The following is a 27,418-nucleotide window of genomic DNA, read 5'->3' as shown; positions in this document are numbered from 1 at the left end:
CTACTGACCCAGTTTGGCTTTCTGTGGAACACAAAACAGATGAAAGTGAGTTACAGACATTACAATGGTGCACGTAAATTAATTCATCCGTGCATTTTCAAACAAAAATAAGGTATGCGAGAATCCTATGCACTCAAAGTGGTGACGGGTGGGGGGAAATTTATACAGAGATTTTCAAAACGAGTGAGAACGGGAGAAATATACAAAGAATAAGAAGACAAAAGAAAGACATAAAGGGGTTAGGACAAAGACAAAAGAGACAAAAAAGAGAACTCGCTATTCCAGAAGACTGTTTGGGTTTGATGCTGTACGAGGCCTTCTCTCTGGCTTGATTGAAGACCTCTGCCATTTTCAGTCTGAAAAGACACCAACAGTTTCAGCCATTTAAAATGTATATTCTCCTAGAAATGGAGATAGGGTATGTTTGCAGTAGTAAAAGGTCAGGCAGTTCAGCAATGAGGTTCTCCAGGCAAGATTTGGGTCTGTACTGTTTACACACAAGAAAGATTTGGGTCTGTGCTGTTTAGACACAAGAAAGATTTGGGTCTGTGCTGTTTACACACAAGAAAGATTTGGGTGACCAGTTTCACTGTTTTAAGAAACCGCTTTCTGATCTACTGTACCGATAGTGCAAGCTCTAAACCATTCAGTGGCACAACTTTCCACACCGCACGAGGTAAAAGATACATTCTAGACCAGTGACGGGCAACTTTGATGGGGGTGGGGGCTATAAAAAAAATCTAAACTCATCATGGGAGGCGTCAGTAGCTCGCAGTTCTGCGTACCCACATCCTTACCCACACATACAGCCGGCCCTAGCCTTTTCGGGGGCCTAAGCGAAATTTAGTTTTTCTGCCCCCATCCATTCTACACATTTTGCGGTGGGGCAGAGAGAAGATTTTGCAATTTTATAACAAATTTCCTGCCCATTTTGCCATGGGGCAGAGATAACTGTTTTTAATATGATATCTGACTGAGAGTGACTAATAAAATCAATGGGGGCCCCCCGGTCGGTAAATCGACCATGATTTCTACAAGTTTAGATAGGTGGCTGCTAGACTAACATACCAATCTAAACAATGTTTGCTGACGTGCTAATTAAGTGACTGTTAGTGACTTCTGATGCACAACCAAATTTTGAAATTACACTCTCAATATACTTTTTTTTGCCTTCAGAAATGTATCCACGAGCCTATAAAAGGGGGGCCTTGGGCCACCAGTTGCCCATCCCAATTCTAGACCATTAAATTCAAATGTGTGTGCGTGTTTGTCCAAATTTGGTATGCCTTTGTAGTAAGTCGGAGGGGGGGGGGGCTCTCAATTTTATAGATGGTGGTACACTGTAGGCCAAATAGTTAATGATTACAAATTTGTTTTTATTACTTATCCAGCAAATGAGCAAATACATATCACAATCTAATCTACATCCAGCAGAACAAAACAATTTGCATTTCAAATGCTATCTCTAAACCCATCAAACCACTGGAAGCTAACAGAATCACTCATGTGTTCTTTTTATTGGTGGGGTTAAGAAACCGATCTGGGTCATTTCAACCCTCCTCTCTCTCATCTTATCTATGAATTTGAATGACTCTGATAGGATCTAATAGTGAACATGTGATGCATGCTATTGGAAACTCATGTTTGGGGATCATTCCAACACTGAAGATTCAACACTCATCTATGAGAACTCCTGACTTTCTGCTTGATATTGACCTAACAGGGTTGGTTTAACTTTTCAGCGATATGAAGCTGGAATCCTTAATTGTGAACCTGACCTATCCGTTTAAGATATTACAACAAAGAAGTTACTGCAAACAACAAACACTGTTTTCTTCCCTCTGACATCGTTGCACACGCGACAGACAGCAGAATATGCACTGCAATTTGTTGTTGTTGCAGTGCACCTCCACTTCGTCAACAAATAAAACCATAACAATGGCGGTGGCGGTGTGGCGCTGTTTCCCCTACTGCAGATTCCATCTTTAACTTCTATAGGAAGCAAAATGTTAGTTTGTCTTATGCTTCTCCCTGCTACGAAATGATTACATAAAACATATACTGCATACTGGGATTAATGTTGTTCGGTTGCTACAGCATCCGTGGTTGTTACAACACACACCCTTCTCTATTGTTTCAAAGGGAGTTGAAGAGCTCAATGTGCACTACATTTGACCACAGTCAAGGTGCTTTATTCTACACATTAAGCTGACAGATGACTTCAATTGGCTTGTCAAGGTAATGTGCTTGAAGGTGAATGTGAAACAGTATGTTCATTGTGTTCATGCGCAGGGGGATATAGTAGTGCAGTAGACATGTCATTTTGACATGTACAGTCATTCTGTGGTAGGTCTGTAGAAGGTCAGAACATACATTGTACAACAATCCCCAAAGAAAGAGTGGCTTTCATTGAATAGGCTAGACTCAACACACATGAAAGGACTGCAAAGTGTATTTTACACCAATCCTTACGGTTCCTGTAACATCCTTTGTTTTCCTTCTTCCAAAGGTCTTTGAAATCAGTGGAGAACTCATGCCTCACCGAGAACAGCGTGTTGGGAGACACTTCCTTCTCACCTGCCTGACTGAAAAGAACAAGCTAAACTACAAGAAACTGAGGATAGATAGAACAAAAACATGAAATCAAACCTAAAATACCAAAATTACAACAATAGATTACAGAAAGACTAAGTCATTGTGAAACCTGTATGCTTATAATAATTATGCGAAATGTGGAAGTTAATCTTAAGACCATTTCATGCATTAAACTTGATATGGAAGTATACTAAATAGAGGCGACTGGCCATTTCGTAATAAAACACAGCAAATATTAGAATGTATTAGCTGCCACAATGGCATTCTTTCCTAAGTCGATAACATAAATATTTTCCCTCCACAGATACAATTCTAGGCGTACAGGTTATAAACCCTTAAAAGGAAATTAATCTTGATGTGCTCAAGTCTCAAGAGGGACAAACACATAAAGAAAGGGAGTGAGAGAGAGAGAGAGACAGAAAGGAGAGAAAGATAAATAGAGGAAGAGGGAGCACACGTGAAAGTGACAAATGCCCTGGCGTTGCGCTTGATCAATGCTCTGGACAGTTTGGGGACCCTTTGTTTGGAGTTTGGAGGGAACACTTTCCTGTCTAGTGTTAACAGAAGCCCGGAGCCAACGCTGTCTACTCTGGCTTTGCTTAGGTAAACAACACAGACACTGGAGGCCTTCAGTCTATCATAGGACCCGCAGTCAAGGCCATCTAGAGGTAGAGGTTCCATGTAGCCTCGGGATCTAAACATCGACACAGGACCTGTAGTACTGGCATGCAGTAGTAGAGAATAGAAGTGAGTGAACTCAGCTGGCTGTATTGAAAATTGTTCTGACACAACATTATCCTTTGAGCCAATGTTATCATACTGCAGCTCGAAAATCTAAAAAAAAAATAATAATATCAGGTTTATTCTTACAACTCATGAGTGTTCTCTAGTTGTGTTTCTTGTGCCTCCAGATCAGTTTTAGCTATAAAAAGAAAACATGGTCAGAATATAGGCATACTGTAGATAACAAGCCACTCAACAGGACAACATCAGGAAGTGAAGTAGTAGGCTATGTAAAGGCAAGGACAGCAGTAATGGATCATTATAGAAACATGTGGCACTCCAGCCCATGAGCTAGTTACTAGTTAAGTCATTATGGACAACATAAAGCTACATTGCGGTGATGATAACAATGTGGTTTCACGTAAGGCATAGAACAAGGTTTTATTATCAGTACTAAATAGATTCAACCATTTTCAATAAAGGCAGAATGATTGGTTTTGCATATACAGACGGTTTACACAGGATTTCACACATCAACATTAATAACACTTGCTGTCATTTTCAGGGTTAGTTCATGTAATTGAGTGTTGAAATGATTGTGGTCGCACCACTGATAGATGAACTCCATGGTTTTCTGGGCAAGTATTCTTTGTGTACATTTAGTATTATTGAGTTCAGTAAATTATTATGAAATGTCCTCAAACTCGTCCACAGAATAACTTGATGTGAGAGATCAGCATCACGTTGTGCAAAGCCTCAAACAGGCAGAGGAATTCCAGAGGATATCCTTAGCCTTAGGAGGGATTTTTTCATAATTCTCTCTCCTTCCAGCTAACTTCATAGAGATATCGAGGAAGTCTGTGATACTGTAGCCAAGGTGGTCCGGTGAACCAATTTTGTTTGAGAAATGACTTGCATTAGCTCCCAGAGATAATGCCTATAGACCAAGGTTTTAGTTTAGCAGGCTAACACAGTCTTGTAGTGTGCAATGAGCAGAGGAACATTTTAAAGCTAAGGTGAAGTGTAAGAGAGTTGGTTCCGTGAACCACAATGGCGCTTGGGCTAACAACCGAGTATTTTGGTGTGCAGTCGACCCGGGTTCAAACCCAGCCTATCGCATGTGCGTGTCTCTCCAGTTATGTTGGTTTTGCTTTCACACACAATTCTAAGAAATGTCTTAGTAGCTTTCAAGAGCATATTCCAAATCCATAGCAGCCTAAAACCGTTTATTACCCATAACCTCTTCATAGCTTTCCAAGACATCCACTAAAGCAGACGATCAGGAATCTCTCCTGGCATGGATCTCTGGCCTGCCTTTATTCAGGGAATATCAAATTGCTGTGTGTAATTGAAGCCAGAGCCACATCTAAGGAACCCTGACATGTCCAATGGGACGATCACTTTTGTCCACGGCTCCCCATACTAAATCATCCTATAACTGATCCCCATTTTTACATCTGCTTTCTGTTGCTCATCAATAACCAATCAGAAATCAGAACAGGATAGATGTCATCAGATCAATGCAACAACAGTCACCAAAGGAGTATGGAATCCATGATGCAGTGAATCAATATAGTGACCCATTTGAGTTTTACAGTGCTAGTCTAGAGGTTTCAAAATACATTTAGGACAACAATGAATAGATCTTATCTGACATGATGTTACGTGTAGATTAGGCCTACTCCTGGAGACAACTCTACTAGCCAAGGCAGTAGTCAGTCCCCTGAAGAGAGCATGCAGCTAGTATAACTAATCGTTATTTACATCAGAAACAGATTATCACATGGCCAATGTTCTGTTCAGAGGAATAGAGGCTCCATCAAAGGCATCGCACGCATGAGAATCTGTGAAACGAGTGGGGAAAATCGAGCTAGACCAAACAGTGCCGTTCCTACGAGTCCGCTTCCACTGTTATTCTGTGGTTAGTTTCATGGTCAGAAAATAAACAAGAGTGGTCGAAACTGTGGAGCCAGAAACTGTTTAACCCCGGGGTCTGAAATTATAGAAATAACACAAATAAGACATTGCTGTTGTTGCTTTTTTTTCTGCAATGGAGGCACCCAGTGAATTTCGTCTGGAGCCTTCCAAGTCACATGTCAGTGTTATATCGAACATTCCTCTCTCTGTGGACAACCTCGTCATTTGCCTCAAGGGAAAACCCAATATTTCTTTCAGAGGGACACTTTCATCCAGGCTTCCTTTAAACTGCGACTCAAGGACAGAGAGCGACATAGTGGAAGAACATGTGTTACAAATTACCAACTCTCATTTGAATACAAAAGCACTTGAGAAAGGGTCAGTGAGCTCAGTCTTACAACAAGAATGGAAACAGTTAGCTAGAAATAGCCTGCCGCAAAGCCTATGTAAAACTGCCTAGAAAGACATCCCACATGTTTTAATAGACATGACAACCAAACCTTACACTTAAGAGTTGTGAAACATTCATCAATAAACATTTTAATCTTGGCTTTACACAATACTTTGTCTGTTATGATGAGAATAGTTCCATTATTTTAGAGTTTTGGAGGCTTTACTTCAGAGGTAAGTTAGTTAAAGGGTCTGATATGCAGGGGCGAAAGGTACTCTTTCACGGGAGGTTGTTGAATGGGTCTTTGTGGGAAGGTGATAACAAACACACTGTGGTCAAATGAAAACAAACATGGCCGATCGCAGAGGGAAGGTGGATTCATCATCAACCCTCGTTCCACTGCTAATTCATAATCTCTGTTTTAACTGCTCTCAGGGTAAACAGCTCCCTCCAAGTGTTTATTTGATGTCCTGATATGATAGAGGGAGGAATGGAGATGAACAGAGAGTAAACAAGTGACGGCGAGAGAGGGGCTTCTTCAGAAGGTAGATAGAGAGAGACAGATAGTGCTGAGGAAAGAGGATAAAAAAAGAGGTGAAACTGGGGTAGAGGTCAAGGACCGGATAGGGAATAGTAAGAGCAGAGGGAGTGAAAGAGGTGAAGAATGAACAGGAGGAGGAAAACAAAGATAAACCAGGTTGCCATTATGGTTACACTATCAACCTTGAAAAGTTAAAGGAGAGCCGCACATTCTAGGAGCTCAGATGCAATAATTTAATAACCTAATATCCAACAGACAAGCTGTCTTCATCGGGGTATAAGAGAGGGGTACAACAATTGTCAGATTAATACTGCCATTGAGAAAATTCAAAGCAAACCGAGACATTATCTTTTTCAAGGACAGTCTCGCAAAAAGAAGCATTCTTGTGTTCTAACTACTCGCTATTCAAAGTGCTCTGAACAAATTAAAGGAATCGTTCACAAACAGTGGCACATTCTAATTGGGACCCTTCCTTGGTCATATTCTCACGGGACAGAAATCTCAGAGATCAATTGATAAACTCTGATCCCTGCCCAACGTCTATTTACACTCCTACTGGATGGAAACTATGAGTGTAATGGATGTGCTCAATGCAATGGCACTTATAAATGTAGATCCTTCAGATCCCAATTAAAGGTGTTATCACGTGCTCCACTACGGCAGTTATTTATCTAATAACTTGTCCTTGTGATAAAAATGATGTGGGTAAAACAAAGCATAAATTAAAAGTATTAATCTCGTAGCATCGTAGCATCATTAGGTGCAAAAAAATCAACTTATCCAGTTGCGGCCTACTCGATTTTGTACCTAAGTTATATCAGCATCGAACATGTCACCCTCCCTAGGAGAGGGGGTGACCTTGACAATTTATTGTTAAAATGAGAGGCTGCCTGGATCTTTAATTTGAAGACCCTTGCTCACTTCGGCCTCAATGCAGACTTTGATCTGAAGCCATTCTTGTGATTATTGTGATTTTGCAGTTTGTAAATGTCTGTTGGCCTCTGTAGCCAAATTGTATCTATGATCGTATGCTATCCATTCATGGTATGTTATTTTTTTTATCTATCGGAGAATTAACCAATGATATCAGGCCACCTCAGGCCATGATTACAAACACCTGTGTGTGTCCTTTGACACTATATACTGTAAACTAGTCACCCTGCAGTGTTTGTCATTATACCCTGATGAAGACAGCTTGTCTGTTGAAACGTTGGATATTAGGTTATTAAATGATTGTATCTGAGCTCCTAGAGTGTGTGGCTCTCCTTTCATTTTTCAAGTGTTCTACTCCGCTAGCTAGCACCTCGCCTAAATAGGTGTTCGTATCTTTCGCCTCGAGATAACACTATCTACCTTGTCAGGGTCCAATTCTGCCAACAGCCCTCATTATGTGTTCACATTTGGCCTGGATGTACATCATCTATAGTTTGGAAGGAGATCAGCTCCTACAAGAGAAGAAAGTATCTGTTTTTTATTCAATAAGTATCTGTTGGTATTGTCTTGCTAGGGCAACTGAATTTAAGTGCTGTCCTACCTAGTAGCCTACTTAATCATTGCTGTTTGAACTGTCTGTTCGCTCATTATTTGTGTCAGTTTCTGTGGACTTAGTTTCAGGCCTATTTCAGTAATTGTCTTGTGTTGTAGGGGGTGTTTTCTGTGTTTTCTTCAACTCTACCAGCAATTAGTGGTGGGAGCTGCATCTTTCACCTCTGCTGGGCAATACACGATTAGTGTTAGTGCTTCAGTCTCCGAGTGTTTATTCAGTGGCAGCTGGCGGTCTTGTCAAGCGGTGGTGTTGTCGCTGAAATGAAGACTTTCTGCCAAGCGGTTTGAGGAAGGAAAGAGGAGGAAGGCTCCACATCACTCTCTCACTTGAGTATCTCACCTAGTTATCTTCTGATGATCCAATTGGGCTCTTTTGCAGCTTTGTCAAGTATGTGTGTCTTTCCTATCCCTGTTCTCTTCTCTCCCTGTAGGTTTTACAGACGCTCCCCACCCCTTGGTTACATCCCCTTCTAATTTAGTATACCCTGCCCACTCACTAGAAGCTGTTCGCCTACCACCTCCTGCCCCTTGCTCATCCCTCTGCAGATGACTTTGTTGACCAATTTGAAAAAAGGGTTGACGACATCTGTTCCTCGTTCACTTAGCCTACTGACTCCACTGGTCCCACTCTAACAGAACTACCCTACACTTTGACCTCTTTCTCCCCTCTCTCTCCAGATAAAATCCTGCGACTAGTGATGTCTGGCAGCCCGACCACCTACCGACTTATCCACATCCCCTCTTCCCTTCTCTAGTCCATCTCTGAAGACCTACCATTCCTTACTTCCCTCATCAACTCATCACTTGCTGCATCCTCTGACTTCAAGATGGCCAGAGTCTCTCCCATCCTCAAGAAACCAACACTTGACCCCTCCAAAGTAAAAAACTACCAAACGGTATCTCTTCTGTGTTTTAGTTCCAAAACACTTGAGCATGCTGTCTATTACCTATTCTCTCGTTATCACTCTCAGAATGATCTTCTTAACCCTAACCAGTCAGGCTTCAAGGTGGCTCACTCAAATGAGACCACTCTCCTCTTATCACGGAGGCTCTCCACACTGCCAAATCTGACTTTCTCTCCTCTGTTTTTATTCTCCGAGAACTATCTGCTGACTTCAACACTGTGAATCATTAGATCCTCCTCTCCACCCTCTCAGGGATGGGCAGCTCAGGCTCGGCACATTCCTACCAGCAGGCGTGGAGAGGGTCTGTGTCTGCTCCAACTGCTTCTCACTACTGGTGTCCTTCAGTCGTCGATTATTTACACCAAGTCACTCGGCTCTGTCATATCCTCACATGGTCTCCCCTATCATTGCTATGTGGATGACACTGAACTACCCCCCCCCCCCCCCCCTTCTGACACCCAGCTGGCGACGCACATCTCTGATTGCCTGGCAGACGTCTCAGCTTGGATGTCGGCCCACCACCCCAAGCTTAACCTCGACAAGATGTAGCTGCTCTTTTTCCCGGGGAAGGCCTGCCAGCTCCAAGACCTCTCAATCATGACTGACAACTCCATGGTGTCCCCTTCCCAGAGAGCAAAGAACCTTGGCGTGACCCTGGATAACACGTCATTCTCTGCAAACATCAAAGCATTGACATCCGTAGAGTATGACCTTTCCTCACACAAGAAGCGCCACAGGTACTAATCCATGCACTTGTCATCTCCCGTCTAGACTACTGCAACTCTGTTGGCTGGGCTCCCCGCTTGTGCCATCAAAACCCCTGCAACTTATCCAGTACGCCACAGCACGCCTGGTGTTCAACCTTCCCAAGTTCTCCTATGCTACCTTGCTCCTCCGCACACTACACTGGCTTCCAGTCGAAGCTCACATAATCTTCAATACCTTGGTGCTTGCCTACAAGCAAGGGGAACAAGGGGAACTGCCCTTCCCTACCTTTAGGCTATGTTCAAACCCTATACCCCAACCCGAGCACTCCGTTCTGCCACCTCTGGTCTTTTGGACCTCCCACCCCTATGGGATGGCAGCTCCTGCTCAGCCCAGTCAAAGCTCTTTTCTTTCCTGGCCCCCAATGGTGGAACAAGATTCCCCCTTATGTCCGAACAGCAAAGTCCCTGCCCATCTTCTGAAAATATTTTAATCCCTAGCTCTTTAAAGAGTTTCTTAAATACCCCCCACACAAAAAATACTAACATTCACTTGTCTTTTCCTACTAGCACTGACTTTGCAGATAACTACTTTGTTGAGGGAAAATGTACTTTCTAGGATTGTGATACATTGTTGTCTAATGATGAATTCACTAATGTAAGTCACTCTCGATAAGAGCGTCTGCTAAATGACTAAAATGTAGGTCTGCTCTTGAAATATCTTTCAGACAGAGGTCAAAGGCTCAACTACCAAGTGCTGCTGCAACCTATCATAACAGATGGAAAAAGTTGAAACAATAGCCTTGAGTTATTCAATACAGTCTGGGATAAGCAGAGGTCCCCATGGAAACTGCGTTGAATGATGGTCTGTACACATCTTCCTTCCAAACACTGTACATTAACCAGGAGAGCAACTGAGACATCAGTCTTGGCTGGACAGATGCAGTGCAGTCTAACCAAGGGTTAGCATGATGATCAATGGCCCATCTCTACGTTCTATTCTATATACAGTGCCAAGATGGCTTCCTCATTTCAGGTATTCTGACACTGAACATAATCCAGGGAGATATCTGAGACATTAGTCATTGGCCTTCGTCTTTGGGGCAGCTATAGTTTAGCTAACCAAGGATAAGGGGGATCAATGACCCATCTTGAAGCTTGACTCTGAGTTGAAAAACCAAAATGGCTTCCCTTGTCAATGATCAATGGTCCATTTGCCTCACCCACAACCCCAAATGGCCTCAGTGATTGAGTCATTTGTAAAGTAACCACAACTGGGACACCTTCACTCAGAAATTCCTCTATCTTCTCCTTAAAGGGTTGCAAGTGCTCTCCAGAAGAGACCTGGTTGACCATCTCTGTCTCGGCCGAGCATACTGGAGTGGATGAGGAAGAAAGAAAAACATGTTTTGATGAGTTTTTCTGTCCAAAAAAGAATGAGCTTGTAAATCATAAGACCATTTTTGACATTGCAGTATTACATTCTACCTGTTTATGTAATTAGAGCTAACTACCAAACATAATGGAACGGGCTAAGCTAACCAGTCATGATGCATTCCCATTCACCCTACTACTTTTCTCCAAACAATGAGTGATGCCCTTGGAACCTGCAGACCCCTTAAGCATCCCTTGGAGCACTCCAGAGTCATGGTCCATCAGCGCCCATGATGAATCCAAAAAGTGCATGTTAGAGTTCCCGAAGCTAATTGTTTGACCACATGGCCGCCTCTGTGGAGGTAGTTAGCTAGCTGTTGTCCTGAGGGCCATCCCAGCCCACTGCTATGGGACGCCTACTCAACCTAACCCCCAGGCAACTGTCATTGAAGCCCACATCTGTTACAGCACTCAGCTGGTCCCTGTAAAGTGAACCCTATACAGTTTGTGATGAAGCATTTATGTGCGCCATCATGGTACTCTGCCATGTAGGTTAGTGTATTTCGTCATGAATCTTGTTCTGGAGGCAGCTCTGCAGAATGGTCACTGGCTGGTACGGGCGCAAAGCCATACAATTTGATTTTAAACCTAACTTTAACCCTAACCACACTGCTAACCCTAATGATTAACCTTAAAATAAGCTATTTTTTTGGCAGCTTGCTATCTAAGGAGAAATCACTAATTTCTGCCTCCAGGACAAGATTCATGACAGTAAATGTCAACCTGCCTCTGCTATTGGGAATGAGCAAGCAAGTCAGTATCCCAATGGACCTGGTCAACTCGATCTTCATGCACTACAAATAATGAGATGCTTCACAAGATTGATTGCAGTGCAGTAAAAAACATAGTTGGCAAAATACAAGCCTTGATTGGTTTAACGGTAAGATACGTGATAGAGAACAGAGGAGATTTGGGTGACTATTCTTGATCGACACATACAAAAAGTTGTACTCCGTTAGCATTAATGTTCCCCCACCTGACCCCTATAATGTGTTAATGAGTTAGAACTGAGTAATGAATGTACGTGTTTCCCCATTCAGTCATTCAATCGGTCTCACAGGGAATTTGTTTAACCGTGAACTTGGCTTTAAATGTTTAATCTGATTTCCACACTTCATCATGGATTTTTGTTGTTCCCTAATTCCTACTATTTGACTCATGTTACCCTGGGAAAAAACTTGAAAGACTTTCAGCCTAACCCTAGTCTGATCGAGGTAATTCCCTGTAAACCTCTAACATGTTTATAAGTGCTACCTGGACTCATATTATATGCGAAGTGACCTAGTATTTGGTTTGAAGTATTATGAAAAGGATACACAGACTTACAAAAAATATTCTGTTCTTGTTCAACTAGATGGCAGTCAAACATTATTGCTACCCATACAGTACACTGATGGCTTTTATCATGGGACCTTCAGATCTTATGGTTTGTAATGTGCCTATGCGGGTGCTGCATAAATAAGGCAGCCTCTCCAGGCCCTTGACTCACTCTGAGGGACATGAGCTGGAGCACAGGTAGAAGAAGCACCCTGAACCTTCATTTTTTTTGGAGCTCCGTGTTGTGAGGACAGTAAAAGGGCGCCTAGCAGATTCTGGAGGAGCCTGCTCCGGAATCTCCATCTGGTTCTAGTTTGGGGGTTTGTATGACAAACAGATGCTATCTGTTGACCCTGTTTTGTGATCAAAACATCACTATGTCTCTGCAAACTTTGAAGAATTTTCCGTTATAGAGATACAGGAATGCATTTAAAATAAGTAATACTTTCATAAATCCTACACAACGGTATCATAAACATGATGTGACACCTGTCATAATCAACGTTGATTCAGGTTTACTACCTACCGTTCAACATATATAGCTCAAGGATTATAAATAGAGCTACAAATGGACCAGAATATATTTGTGGTAGTCAGTCTCACCATTAAGATCTTTCCTTAGCTTGCGTAGGTCTCTCTGAAAGCCGTCAAACTTAATTTGAGAGGCCTGGAAGAGGTCCTGGGGTTCAGGGAGAGGGTAGACACAGGTCTCTCTACTGGCATCCTGAGCACGCATGCACACACACACACACACACGCACACGCACACGCACACGCACACACACACACACACAGTCAAAGGCAATCATCATCAAAGATACATACATCTCAGGTAAGATTGGGATGGATGTCGCTGCCATTCTTATCAGTAGTCCAAACATTTCCAGTAAGATAATGTTGCATGGTGGTAATGGCCATCAGCTAGAGTGGAGCCATTGTAATCAAAGCATACGTTCGTCATGTCCATCAGTATTACTAGGGAGCCATTAGGAGCCCAGAACCACGTTGTGTATGTTGATTTTGGCAATATACTTTTGGCTGAGTTCATCTCATCTGGCTAACCTAATTATTTACAATAGGCCTCCTTTGGATCCTGTGGAAGCTAACGTACTACAGGTCCAGGCGAACTGGGAAGGAGACATTCATTTCTTTTGCAAATGAGGAAAAGGAAAATAAATAATTTGATAAGAAAAGCCACGCTATCCTCGGGCGAGAGAGAAGATGAAAAGGTGGTTGGATAGATATCTAAGTAAATCAGAAAGGGATTCAAATAAACAGGAACCAAAACATACCTCCTCAAAGTTCCTTAGATAGTAAGCAACAATGTATGACAAAAGACTCTGACAGTTATCCTGAAAGAGAGAGGGGGGAAAAGGATCCAAATAAATAAACCATAATTTACTTTTTGTCATTCATCTAATCATTTTAGGGCAGAATGTTTCGATTGGTATGTAGAACATATCTATATATCTATATCTATATCTATATATACATATCTAAAGAGGACTTAAAAGTTCATCACCTCAAAGCAATGGATCAAACACGAGTGAAATCTCTGCTGGGGAGAATGTCATAACTTAGAGCTGGTAACGTGTCTTATGTTCTTTATGGGCATCTCTCTAGGATTCCAATACCGTAAAAACTGAGCACTATGTTCTTACATGACAGCACTGATCATACACTAAAATCTAATAAACAGTCAGTCACTCACTCATTTGGGGGCAAATAATTGCCTAAGCACCATAATAGGGTAGTTACGGTCAGAGCTCAACACACTCACACTGCTCTTGATGTCCTTGAGTTTTGGCAGGATGTCCAGAGTGAATCCGTCAGCCTGCCCACGCGATCGGTTCCTTCCGTTCGTGAAGTTCCCAAAAGCTAAGATGAGACCTAGCACCTGCAACACACACTGATCACTCTGCAGAGTCTGATAGACAGCATGGGGAAAGACATGGAGGTAGAGGAAGGGGAGGGAGAGAAGGAAGGAAGAGAAGAGAAGGAGAAATGAAAGGAGAAAGATGTAGAGAAATGAGGGACAGAATATATAAGAGAGGGGTAGAGAAGAGGGAGTGAAAAAATATGGAGAATAAAAAAGAGAATTGGAAAGAGAATGAGGAGACAGAGGTGTAAACACAAACAGAAGAAGAGAGAGATAGTTCAGTTCAGTGCCTCTAGTATCAATGAGGCATACTGTATATTTGCCATCTGCAGAGAAAATGGCTCTCATTCCTTATGTACTCAACACTCTCGATGTAGAGAAGAGGAGACTTACTGTACACACTCTCTGAAGATTTCTACTTTCCAGATGATGGAGGAGATACATTCAACAAAGGTTGATTGAAAGAGGATGCCAAACACCCTTCCTGAGAAATTGGGGATTTGGGACAACTGGAAGAGAAACCTTAGAAAATAGGAAAGTGAAAGAACAAAATTATAGTGTTAAAATACTTAAACAGGGCCTATTTAGAAATTGCCATTTTCCTGACCTTTCCTATCACCAGCAATTGAGCGAGAAACAGAAACTGGACAGACTTGTTACAGAAGAAAGATTTGCTCTTACTGTTCAGGCTTGTCCAATGGCTTTGCGTCGTTCTTGCCTTTGGATGATTTGATGTGCTTCTCAATCTTCTCCATCTCATCTTGCTGGACTCTCTTAAATAAGTAAGGAGTGTGATATTGGGTAAACAGTAAGTGGCACTTAAAATATACCCTGTACTTGAGATATACCATACATGCACACAAACTCTGTTCCTTCACTTTCAGGGGAACTGAATATAGGCAAATACAGCCATTGTAGATACTTTATAAACACTATAGGGTGAAACCTACAGTATTGTTTCGATTTCCAACATGTTTTCCACTTTCCAGACACAAAACCACAGTTTTATACAAAATTAACCAGGCCAGAGATGCCCTCTCATTTCACAAAGACAAAGACAATAGAGGTTGACAGACCTGGCGCAGGCTGGCAAAACCACAAAACGTCCGACAAAGAGAAATGTAAACTCTGTATGTCTTTCATGAGTTCCGGTTCATCTGAGAAGCAGGTTAGGGGAGCCGACGTTGACTCCAGGGTCTGGCCCAGGCATAACTCAGCAGCAGCACATCAAATATGGGCATCAAACACCGAGCAAATTAGTATTCAACACACTCAGCCTTGGGTCCGCGAGGGCAAGCTCTGGTTCTGGTTTTCGACATGTTTAAATACATCTAACACAAAACATATCCCTTTTCAACGTGTGGGTGTACCAATGTGAGCAGTAATTTGGGGACAAGAAGATATGATGGTGAGATCTGTCAATTGGTGCATTTGTCTTTGGCTATGACAACATGAAAGACACATGTCACCGCAGTCCCCACATTTCTGGTCAACAGTTTTTTTCTTAACTTCCCATGTATGGCGCTAAACTTCAAGTCAATGTTGTTTTCTGATGAATGACTTTTATGAGAACGTAGCCTGAGGTGCTATTATTGTACCACTGAAATACAGTACCAGTCAAAAGTTTGGACACACCTACTCATTCAATAGTTTTTCTTATTTAAAAAAAAACTATTTTCTACATTGTAGAATAATAGTGAAGACATCAAAACTATGAGATAACAGATATGGAATCATATAGTAACAAAAAATTTATATTTTTGATTCTTCAAAGTAGCCACCATTAGCCTTGAGCGTGCATTAGCCAAGAGTGTGCAAAGCTGTCATCAAGGCAAAGGGTGGCTACTTTGAAGAATCTCAGATATAAAATATATTTTGATTTGTTTAACACTTTTTTGGTTACTACACGATTCCATATGTGTTATTTCAAAGTTATGATGTATTCACTATTATACTACAATGTAGAAAATAGTAAAATAAAGAAAAACCCTTGAATGAGTAGCTGTGTCCAATCTTTTGACTGGTGCTGTATGTCACTGTCATCAATTCTGTGTTTATCCATACAAAGTGACAGTGTTGTTATAATGTCCCTCAACCTCTGCAGTCACAGCCTATGAGTATATTTCATGAGTGTAACTGTTGTGGTTTGTCATGTTGTTGCTTATCATGTGCAAAGTGATGTGGTGTTGGGAGTGGTTCCCTGAACTTCTAAGAGTCGTGTCAGAAGGTTCCGACTCCTGATATTTGCGGGGACGGGTACCTCACAGTGACCCCTTCCTGCCTGTGGGTTTGTGTTGTGAGAGCAGAAGTGGTTTTATTGTACGAGCCCACAGACAGGGTGACTCCATTTCTTCCTGTGAAGTGAGGAGTGAACTCCTCCATGGCTCTGTGTTTGTGTGTGTGTTCTAGAACTGTGAGGGTGTAACCATTAGAACCCATCATTCCTAAGTCAGGGTGGCTACGCTGCCAACTGTGGTTAGGGTTTAGAGACTGGGAGACAGGATGGAGTCTCACAATACAAAATAGAAACAATTTGGCTCCACAACTCAATAACATAGCCTCAGGCAGGAGAGAGAAGGGCGTGGGGAGCGGGGTGCGAGAGATGAGGATGGGTTAAGCAGCTAAAAGACTCTTTTTGATCCTCCGTTGTGACACATTTCCTAAAAAATACACCATGTCTCAAGTCACAGTAATTTGAACATGATCAATATTATTAATGTGGCTCTAGCAGTCAAAGGACGGGCCTCTTGTGTTGTCCAGCCAAAAGCTTCTCAGGAATGTCATAGCGTCTTAAAACTGTATCACGGTTGAAATGTAAAAAACATGCCCCTTTTCATGCTCTTCTCTTTATTGACATAACAATGCATCGGGCTCTGAATGTTCTGCTGAAAGAGACAGGATTAATGTCATGCAGGGCTTTTGATGACAATGCTTGGCTGTAGCTATTGGAACCTTCACAACCAGCAGGGTGTACTATGGAGTCTTATTCTAAAGCATTTAAATAATAACACACTTTATTACATTATCCCGTTATCTCATTGTACTTACTAAAAGTGCCCATTATAACATTGGAGAGGGATACATTCAAATCCAAGAGATAATATGTCTCTACTTCCCTTGTATGATGATGCATGTCTTATAAGAGTGGAGACAACACCTTTCAACCCATAAACTGGGTGGTTCGAGCCCTGAATTCTGATTGGCTGACAGTTGTGATATATCAGACCGAGGTTTTTCCTTTAAACTGTATACCACGTGTATGACAAAACATTTATTTTTATTGCTCTAATTACATCGGTAACCAGTTTATAATAGCATTAATGCACCTCGGGGGTTTGTGGTATATGGCCAATATACCACAGCTAATGGCTGTATCCGGGCACTCCGTGCTGTGTATAAGAACAGCCCCTTGCCGTGGTATATTGGCCATATACCACACACCCTCATGCCTTATTGCTTAAATAGATGTTTACTCGAGAAATAGTACTGTATATCTCCTTCCAGCAGACATACTGTACACTCGGACTGACTCTGTGGCCAAACATCACACATACCAGTAGGGCTTGTGGTTTCCATGTTTGTTTTGGTATTTAATGCACATTTTCTTTAGTTGGCCTTTCAAGTAGACCAGATGGAACATGAACTCCAGATACAGAGTAATGTTCAGAGCAGACGCTGTGGAACTGACAACCAGAACAAATTCCTTAAACTGTAAATAACTAAAGATTAAAAGATTGTTATTAAAATGTCACCTTCCTACATGTTCCAAGGAAGGACCACTTCATTTATGGGAATTGTGGTTTTTGTTTTGTAGTCCAAATAAAATAAAATAAATTACTGACTGATTTTCAACTAGTTGCTAGTACTGGGGCTTGACTATTACATATTTCATTATATAATAAAACCATAGCTTCCTGTAACTACAGTCAGATCTAAAATTATTGGCTCCCTTGATAAAGATGAGAAGAATTTTTAAAATAAAATAAATCATACAAATACTGAGCTATTATTGTATGCTCCCAAAAAATTATTATTATATTGTACTCAGAAAAATATTTTTTGCCAAGAGTGTGCAAAGCAGTCATCAAGGCAACGGGTGGTTAATTTGAAGATATGTTTTATTTAACTAGGCAAGTCAGTTAAGAACAAATTCTTACTTACAATGACAGCCTACTGTAGGAACCTGCCTTGTTCAGGGGCAGATAGACAGATTTTTACCTTCTCAGCTCGGGGATTTAATCTAGCAACCTTTTGGTTACTGGCCTAATGCTCTAACCACTAGGTCCCATGAGAATAAGAAGTCATATTTATTTTCTCAATGAAAGATACATGTCAAAGTGATTGGCACCCTTAAAAATTCCTCAAAATAAAAACAAACAAAATACAATCTGCATTAACATTCAACTTTTTTTAATGAATCAATTACATTAATTCAAATTTGATTGGTTGTGTACAAATAGTTTGTAGATGTAATCGCAGGTGCAGCGAAAGGCTTATGTTTCTGTCTCCAACAGGGCAGTAATACCGAACAAAACAAAACAATACACATAACTTCCAAAAATACAAAGAAAGAAATTAAGAAATATCAGATCGAGCAATGTCAGAGTCTGAAATATATGTATGTATACAGTACCAGTCAAAAGTTTGGACACACCCACTAATTCCAGTGTTTTTCTATGTTTTTACTATTTTATACATTGTAGAATAATAGTGAAGACATCGAAATTATGAAATAACAAATAACAAAAATGATAAACAAATCAAAATATATTTTATATTTAAGATTCTTCAAATTAACCACCCGTTGCCTTGATGACCGCTTTGCACACTCTTGGCATTCTCTCAACCAGCTTCATGAGGTAGTCACCTGGAATGCATTTCAATTAACAGGTGTGCCTTGATAAAAATATATTTGTGGAATTTCTTTCCATCTTAATGCGTTTGAGACAATCAGTTGTGTTGTGACAAGGTAGGGGTGGTATACAGAAGATAGCCCCATTTGGTAAAAGACCATAAAGTCCATATTATGGGAAGAACAGCTCCAAAAGCAAAGAGAAACGACAGTCCATTATTACTTTAAGACATGAAAGGGAAAGGGAAAGGGGGATACCTAGTCAATTGTACAACTGAATGCTTTCATGTTAATGTGATTCATGTCAATTCAATGTGTCTTCCGCATTTAACCTAACCCCTCTGAATCAGAGAGGTGCGGGGAGCTGCCATAATCAACATCCACCTCTTCGGCGCCCGGGGAACAGTGAGTTAACTGCCTTGCTCAGGGGCAGAACGACAGATTTTTACGTTGTCAGCTCTGGGATTCAAAGGTCATTCAATCCGGAAATATCAGGAACTTTGAAAGTTTCTTCAATTGCAGTCACAAAAATCATCAAGCACTATGGTGAAACTGGCTCTCATGAGGACCGGCACAGGAAAGGAAGACCCAGAGTTACCTCTTCAGCAGAGGATAAGTTCATTAGAGGTACCAGTTTCAGAAGTTGTGGCCCAAATAAATGCTTCACAGAGTTCAAGTAACAGACACATCTCAACATCATCTGTTCAGAGGAGACTACGTGAATCAGGCCTTCATGGTCAAATTGCTGCACAGAAAACACTACTGCAATGACCCAACACACCTCCAGGCTGTGGAAGGAGTATTTGACCAAGAAGGAGAGTGATGGAGTGTTGTATCAGATGACCTGGCCTCCACAATCACCTGACCTCAACCCAATTGAGATGGTTTGGAATGAGTTGGACCGCAGGGGGAAGGAAAAGCAGCCAGTAAGGTGCTCAGCATATTTGGTAATTCCTTCAAGACTTTTGGAAAAGCATTCCAGGTTAAGCTGGTTGAGAGAATGTCAAGAGTGTTCATTTAAAAAAAAAGTGAATATATGTCAATCATAATTTGAATATGTTGGTAAACCGTTGTATAGAAGTGATAATGCCCTCGAAGCCATCTCGGGCCTAATTAAACAAGGATGGGGGGGGGGGGGGGGGGGGGGGGGTTTGGCTAGCTAGCTAGTTTATGTCTTAAGGTTACTCTGCAGCACAGAGAGTGGTAGCTAACTATAGTTAAAGTTTTCGTAGCTTTCTTGAACGATTTTCAAACCACTTGATGAACTTAGGACTGCCAGAGCATCTAGCTGACGTTATGAGCTGGTATAGCGTTAGCTTACTAGCTATGATTAGTCACTGTAGCTATGTCAATTGTCAGACAATGAAGAGAACATCCATGGATATCTCTTCTTTCTTTAAGAAGAAAAGTAGTACAGTGGAGACGCAGCCGACAGGGGACCAGCAGCAGAGGAGAGGACGCTAGAGAGGATGCAGTCGAAGATGATGATAACGTCATTGAGCAAGCCAATGAACAGGCAGAGGCAGTGAGAGAGTGTGACAGAACAGAGGCAGAACATGACAGCGACGAACAGGCACAGGCAGCATCAGTGACAGAGCACAGTGAAGAACAACAGACAGCAGCATGGCACGAACGTGCGGAACAGAGAGCAACAACAGTCACAGAGGTTGACAACCAAGCGAGGCAGGACTCAGCTAGAGCTATTCCACCCGTTCCTGGACTAGCAGGTGAAGTTAGGACGGTGTGACAGTGACCCTGATAATGAAATGGATGGCTAGAGAGTAACATTATCTGGATAAATGTATGGTTATAGTGTGTCTACATTGATTTATGAGTCATGACACAATCACATAAAGCCTTCTGATTCATGTTTATTGGTAGTTGAGTTTGAATAGTCTGAATAGAATTGTCTATAGGCTGATATTACAAATGTAATGGGTAATTACTATGGAGAGGGGCTAGCTACTCATGTTATTATTATTATTGCTTTTATTATTTTAAAATCAGAATAACTGATTTTGCCTCTTGTTCATCCTAGATATATCCCAGTCAAGAGCAGAGGGGTCCCGCCTTCAGGGAGATAGAAGAAGGGGCTTCATGAAAGAGTGGTACAGTACGCATAAATGGCTGGAATACTCTCAGTCTCAGAGTAAAGACTCTGCCTACTGATATGCCTGCCGGCACTTCATTCTCAACCTCCTCAGGTGATTCAGTGTTTACACCTGAAGAGGGGTTTAAAAAATTGGAAAAAAGCAACTTACAAAGATGGAGGATTTGTAAGCCATGCAAAATCAGAATCACATAATAATGCTATGTTAGCATGGGCATAATATGAAAAGTCAACTGCAAGCAAATGCTCTCTCTCAGCCTCCTTAAATACAGAATATAATACATTTGTGAGGGAAAATAGAGTGTACATTAAAACTGTTGGAGAAACCCTGCTCCTCACAGCTACACAAAACATTGCACAGAGAGCACATGAAGAAACGGAAGGTCAGAATAAAGGACATTTCCTCTTAATTATGGAACTGCTAGCCAAGCATGATCACACATTCTAAAGAAAATAACAAGTCAAAGAAATGCAACATACCTTGGGCATAGTACACAAAACAAAATAGTTGATTGCCTGGCTGAAATGATCCACACCTCAATCATTTGTGAAGTTGCACAAAGTGAGGCTTTCAGCGTTATGGTCGACGAGACCAAAGACATTAGCAAGAAGGAACAGATGTCCTTTGTAATTCAATACTATTACAATGGGTCAATATTTCAAAGTTTCCTCACCTTTGAAGCAGCAGAGCGCCTGGATGCTGCAGCACAGAACATTGTACAAATACTGCAGAAGCCTTGACTACAGAAACCACCTAGTAGGGCAAGCATATCATGGTGAATTTGTCATGAGTGGAAAGAACACAGGTGTGCAAGCACACATGAAATCAAAGGCCCAATTAGCTTTTTATGTTCACTGCAATGCACATTGCTTAAATGTAGTATTAGTTGACAGTGTGAAATGCATCCCTGGAGCCTATTGTTTATTTTCTCTTTTGCAGAAACTCGATGTCGTTGTGTCATGGTCATATGTGCACCAAAGGTGCAAAGGGAGATGTTTCAGCGAGCCCAGAGAGAGGCTGATGGAGACACGGTGGGCATGTAGGTACAATGCTTGCAAGACAGTGAGGGACAGACTGCCAGCCATCATACATCTACTGAAAGAAATATCTGAAGAGAATTGGTGACAGAGCTGTAGAGGCAAGAGGTCTATTAGCCCAAATATATCTACAGTTTGTTGGCCTCCTTGTAACATTCACCAATGTTTTTGGTGATATAAAACATCTGTCAGATATTTGACAGTCCCCCACAACTCAATATGGGCACGACTGATACTGTGACCCTTGCCGAGCAATGCAACATCGGTGTTGCACCTACAGGCCCTCCAGGGCGTCATGTCACACCAAGCTCTAGGCTTGTAGGGTACTACATTTCTACTCCAGTAGTTCAAAGACAGGTCATCAGAGAAAATTAGTCATTTCGGGCAGGTTCATTCATTCCAATTGTTGATGTGCTTCTCTCTGAGGTGAAGAGAAGATTTTCTGAACAAAATTGTGTCAAAATGCAAGGGATACAAGCATGTAATGTAGTGTTTCTATTTGCCTCACAATACAACTGCAGCACTGAGGATCTAGAATATGAGCTCGCTCAGCTTCAGCGAAATATTGATAGGAAGCAAACTAGTGGCTTGGAAACACCAACCAGTTTAATAGAGCTCACAGTCTTCCTTGAGCTATATAGGGAGGTGTTCCACAAGATGTTTAAACCTTTCAGTATTGCACTTGTATTACCTGTGAGCACTGCAGCATGCGAGTGCAGTTTTTCTGTGCTAAAGTCAAGACTTGAGAAATACAGTGAGTGACAAGAGATTGAGCAATTCGGGGGTGTTAAGAGTCAAGAAGGGCTTGGGCCATAACTGTTGATGATTTTAATGGATGTGTTTGCCAAAAGACACATCAAAAGGCGAATAAAGCTGTAAAAAGAAAATAATTGAAAAGAATGTAGCCTAATAAAGCAGGGATATGAATAGGTTGTGCATTGGCTATAGTAAAATGTACAATGATAATGCTTTGTTTTGTTTTTCATTTTTGGACATACAGTACATAATATCATATTTTAGTTTACAAAAAGACACAGCAACAGCCGAATAAAGCTGTTTTGAAAAGAATTGGAGGCCTCTGTGTGGTGTTGACTTGACTAGGCTCGTTCCCAGTAAATGTTTTGCTCCTTACAATCAATTTACTCCTTCAAATTAAAGCTGTATATTTGTCTTTTTAAGGAAAAGGACAACTAGCCTATTTGAAGAACAATGAATCGCCCAACACATGCATATACATAACACATTAAAACAAGATTGTTGTGGAACTCAAAATGTTAACTGTACCAGTATTAGTCTTTGCACATCAGATAATTAGTAACATGCACTTGTACTGCCTCCACCTTCTAGATGGTAGCAGGGTGAACAGGCTGCGGCTCGGGTGGCTGAGGTCCTTAATGATCTTCTTGGCTTTCCTGTGATGCCGGGTGCTGTAGATGTCCTGGAGGGCAGGCAGTGTGCTCCCGGTGATGCATTGGGCTGACCGCACCACCCTCTGGAGAGCCCTGCAGTTGCGAATGGTGCAATTGCCTTACCAGGCAGTGAAATAGCCAGACAGGATGCTCTCAATGGTGCATCTATAGAAGTTCATGAGGGTCTTAAAGGCCAAGCCAAATTTCTTCAGCCTCCTGAGGTTGAAGAGGCACTGTTGCCCCTTTTTTTTACCACACTGTCTGGGTGGGTGGACCATTTCAGGTTGTCAGTGATGTGCACGCCGAGGAACTTGAAGCTTTTCACCCTGTTCACTGAGGTCCTGTTGATGTGAATGGGGGCTTGCTCTCTCTGTTTTCTCCGGAAATCCACGATCAGCTCCTTCTTTTTTTTTACGTTGAGGTAGAGGTTATTTTCCTGGCACCACTCCGCCAGGGCTCCCCCTACTCCCTGTAGGCTTTCTCAACGTTGTTGGTTATCAGGCCTACCACTGATGTGTCGTCTGCAAACTTGGTGATTGAGTTGGAGTTGTTCGTGGCCACACAGTCATGGGTTAACAGATAGGGGCTGAGAATGCTCCCTTGAGAGGCCCCCGCGTTGAGGATAAGCATAGCGGAGATGTGTTGCCTACCTTTACCGACTGGGGTCGGCCCTTCAAGAAGTCCATGATCCAGTTGCACAGGGTGGGGTTGAGCTGAGCTGTAGTCGATGAACAGCATTCTTACATAGGGATAGGGCAGTGTGCAGTGCAATTGCGATTGCGTCATCCGTGGATCCGTTGGGGCAGTATGCAAATTGTAGTTGGTCAAGGGTGTTGGGTAAGGTGGAGGTGATATCATCCTTAACTATTCTCTCAAAGCACTTCATGATGACAGAAGTGAGTGCTACAGAGTGATAGTAATTTAGTTCAGTTACCTTAGCTTTCTTGGGTACAGGAACAATGTTGGACATCTTGAAGCAAGTGGGGACAGACTGGGATAGGGAGAGATTGAGTATGTCAATAAACACTCCAGCCAGCTGGTCTGCACATGCTCTAAGGACGCAGCTTGGGAATCCATCTGGCTGGCAGCCTTGCGAGGGTTAACACGCTTAAATGTCTTACTCACGTTGGCAATCTTAAGGAACTGCATTGTGGCCTTCCACGGATTCCTGTTTCATGAGGTGACATGCATTTAAAATCCCTTTGTCATCCATCACCATGGGAAAAGGCAAAGCACGAAGAGAGACACATGGTTGTTGAACTTCATAAATCAGGCAATGGGTAAAAAACAACAACTATGAAATTACTATATACCACTTACCACTATTATTGCAACAACTAAGAAGTTTAAAACCACTGGAACAGTGGTTAATTTGCCTGGTACTGGTCACATGCGTATATTGTCCCAACACAGAGTGAGGAAGATGTTAGGGAGGCAAAGAAAAATTAAACGGCCAAAGTTGGAGAATTACATAACCTGGTGGCATATTCGGTTCACCAAATCTACAAATAGACGCCACCCCCATGCCAATAGGCTTTAAGGGAAGGGTTGCCAGGAAGAAAGCCTTTATTGAGAGCAACCAACAAATGTATATGTCTGGAGTTTGCTAAATGGCACTTGGATTGGAAGCGTTGCTATGGCCAGGTGAGATGAACATATAGCATATAGCTCTTGTATGGCGTCGAAAGACGGATACCTACAGTGCCTTCAGAAAGTTCACACCCATAGACTTTTTCCACATTTTGTTGTGTTACAAAATTGGATTAAAATTGATTGTCAACGATCGACACAAAATACTCTGTAATGTCAAAGCGGAGGAAAAGGTTGAACATTTGTAAAACATACATGAAAATAAAACACTATATATCTTGATTAGATAAGTATTTAACCCCTGAATGAACACGTTAGAATCACATTTGGCAGTGATTACAGCTGTGAGTCTTTCTTGGCAAATCTCTAAGAGCATTCCACACTTGGATTGTGCAACATTTGCCCATTATTCTTTTCAAATTCTTCAAGCTCTGTCAAATTGGTTGTTTTCAGCCGTTCAGGAACATTCAATGTCTTCTTGGTAAGCAAATTCAGTGTAGATTTAGCCTTGTGTTTTAGGTTATTGTCCTGCTTACAGGTGAATTAATCTCCCAATGTCTGGTGGAAAGCCGACTGAAACAGGTTTTCCTCTAGGATTTTGCCTGTGCTTAGCTCCATTCCATTTATATTTTATCCTGAAAAACTCCCCATTCTTTAACGATTACAAGTATACCCATAACATGATGCCGCCACCACTTTGCTTGAAAATATGGAGAGCGGTACTCAGTAATAGTCCTCAATTAATCGAGAATAATGATGAGTGACAAAGTTACAGAGGAACAAATATCATACCCCCAAGACATGCTAACCTCTCACCACTACAATAAAAGGGGAGGTTAGCATTTTTGGGGGGGGGGGGGTATGATATTTGTGTGTCTGTAATTTTCTCACTCATCATTATTCACTATTCATTCAATACTATCAGTAATCATTGTAGCATCCACATTAATGTAGAAGTGTGTAGAAACATATTATATTATTTTTTTAAATAAAAATGGGGTCAAAAATGGTGTCAATAATTTCAGACCCCACTTTATATGGCATGAAACTTAAAATAATGAATCATGAGCAAACATTTTAACAAATCTAGTTGATATTTGGCATGGGTCCTCAGATCCTCAAAAGATTCTATAGCTGCATCATCGAGAGCATGGTTGCATCACTGCCTGGTATGACAACTGCTCGGCCTCCGACCGCAAGGCACTACAGAGGGTAGTGCGAACGGCCCAGTACATCACTGGGGCCAAGCTTCCTGCCATCCAGGACCTCTATACCAGGCGGTGTCAGAGGAAGGCCCTAAACATTGTCAAAGACACAAGCCACCCTAGTCATAGACTGTTCTCTCTGCTACCGCACGGCAAGCGGCACTGGAGTGCCAAGTCTAGGTCCTAGAGGCTTCTAAACACCTTCTACCCAAAGCCATAAGACCGCTGAACACCTAATCAAATGGCTACCCAGACTATTTGCATTGCCTCCCCACCCCTCTCCCCCTCTTTTACACCGCTGCTACTCTCTGTTGTTAATATCTATGCATAGTCACTTCAATAACTCTACCTTCATGTACATATTACCTCAACTAACCGGTGCCCCCACACATTGACTCTTTCCCGGCACCCCCTGTATATCGTCTTGCTATTGTTGTTTTACCGCTGCTCTTTAATTACTTGTCACTTTTATTTCTTATTTTTATCCATATTTTTTTTAAACTGCATTGTTGGTTAGGGGGCTCGTATGTAAGCATTTCACTGTAAGGTCTACACCTGTTGTATCCGGCGCATGTGACTAATACAATTTGATTTCATATTATTGTGCATACATGTAATTGATGTATCTTACCTGACTTGTGGTAATGTAGACATGTTTCCTTGTCCATTGATTGATCTTCCATATTCCACATGTCATAAACACTGCCAAAAACTATTTTCACTCAGTGAAAGTTCTTGTCATTAAACACTTACAACAAAAAAGCATAGTATATAATCATGAATACATTACAAACAACTTACCTTGCTATACAGCGATTGCAAGGTCTCAAGGTCCACTACAGTGTTGTCCATGTTCAGAATGGCTGTAAAGGAAGGGAAAGAATATACGTTTAAAGATAAGCTATACCAAGTTCCTATTGGACAAATTATTTTGGTCCCATCTCACGAAGAACTCTTAACCAGTCATGACAAGTAAAACAACTTAATGTATTTCAACCTTGGCAGATCTGCCATAAACTCATACCTTTAGCCCTCTGAGTTATCATTCATGCTGGACTGAAAGATAACTCATGTCAAGATATCTGAACTGATTCCAGTCCCATTTCCCTACTAAATACTGATATTAAAATGTGTGGAGAAATTGATCCTGGATTTTCTCCATGACGAATATGAGAAACAGACGTTGGCCTGTTGCTGTAAACACAGTGACTTCAACACATGAATAATCTACAGTACAAAAACAAATACCCATATCTGAAGTACA

At 41.6% G+C, this 27,418-nt stretch overlaps 1 pseudogene; it reads right to left on the bottom strand.

Moving 5' to 3' along the window:
- LOC139381250 (formin-2-like) overlaps positions 1-27,418 on the bottom strand; it is a 60,084-nt pseudogene continuing 32,666 nt past the window's right edge.

This window comes from Oncorhynchus clarkii, chromosome 23 (genome assembly GCF_045791955.1).
Source record: "Oncorhynchus clarkii lewisi isolate Uvic-CL-2024 chromosome 23, UVic_Ocla_1.0, whole genome shotgun sequence".
Classification (NCBI taxonomy): domain Eukaryota; kingdom Metazoa; phylum Chordata; class Actinopteri; order Salmoniformes; family Salmonidae; genus Oncorhynchus; species Oncorhynchus clarkii.
This window is presented reverse-complemented; position numbering and strand designations above follow the sequence as displayed.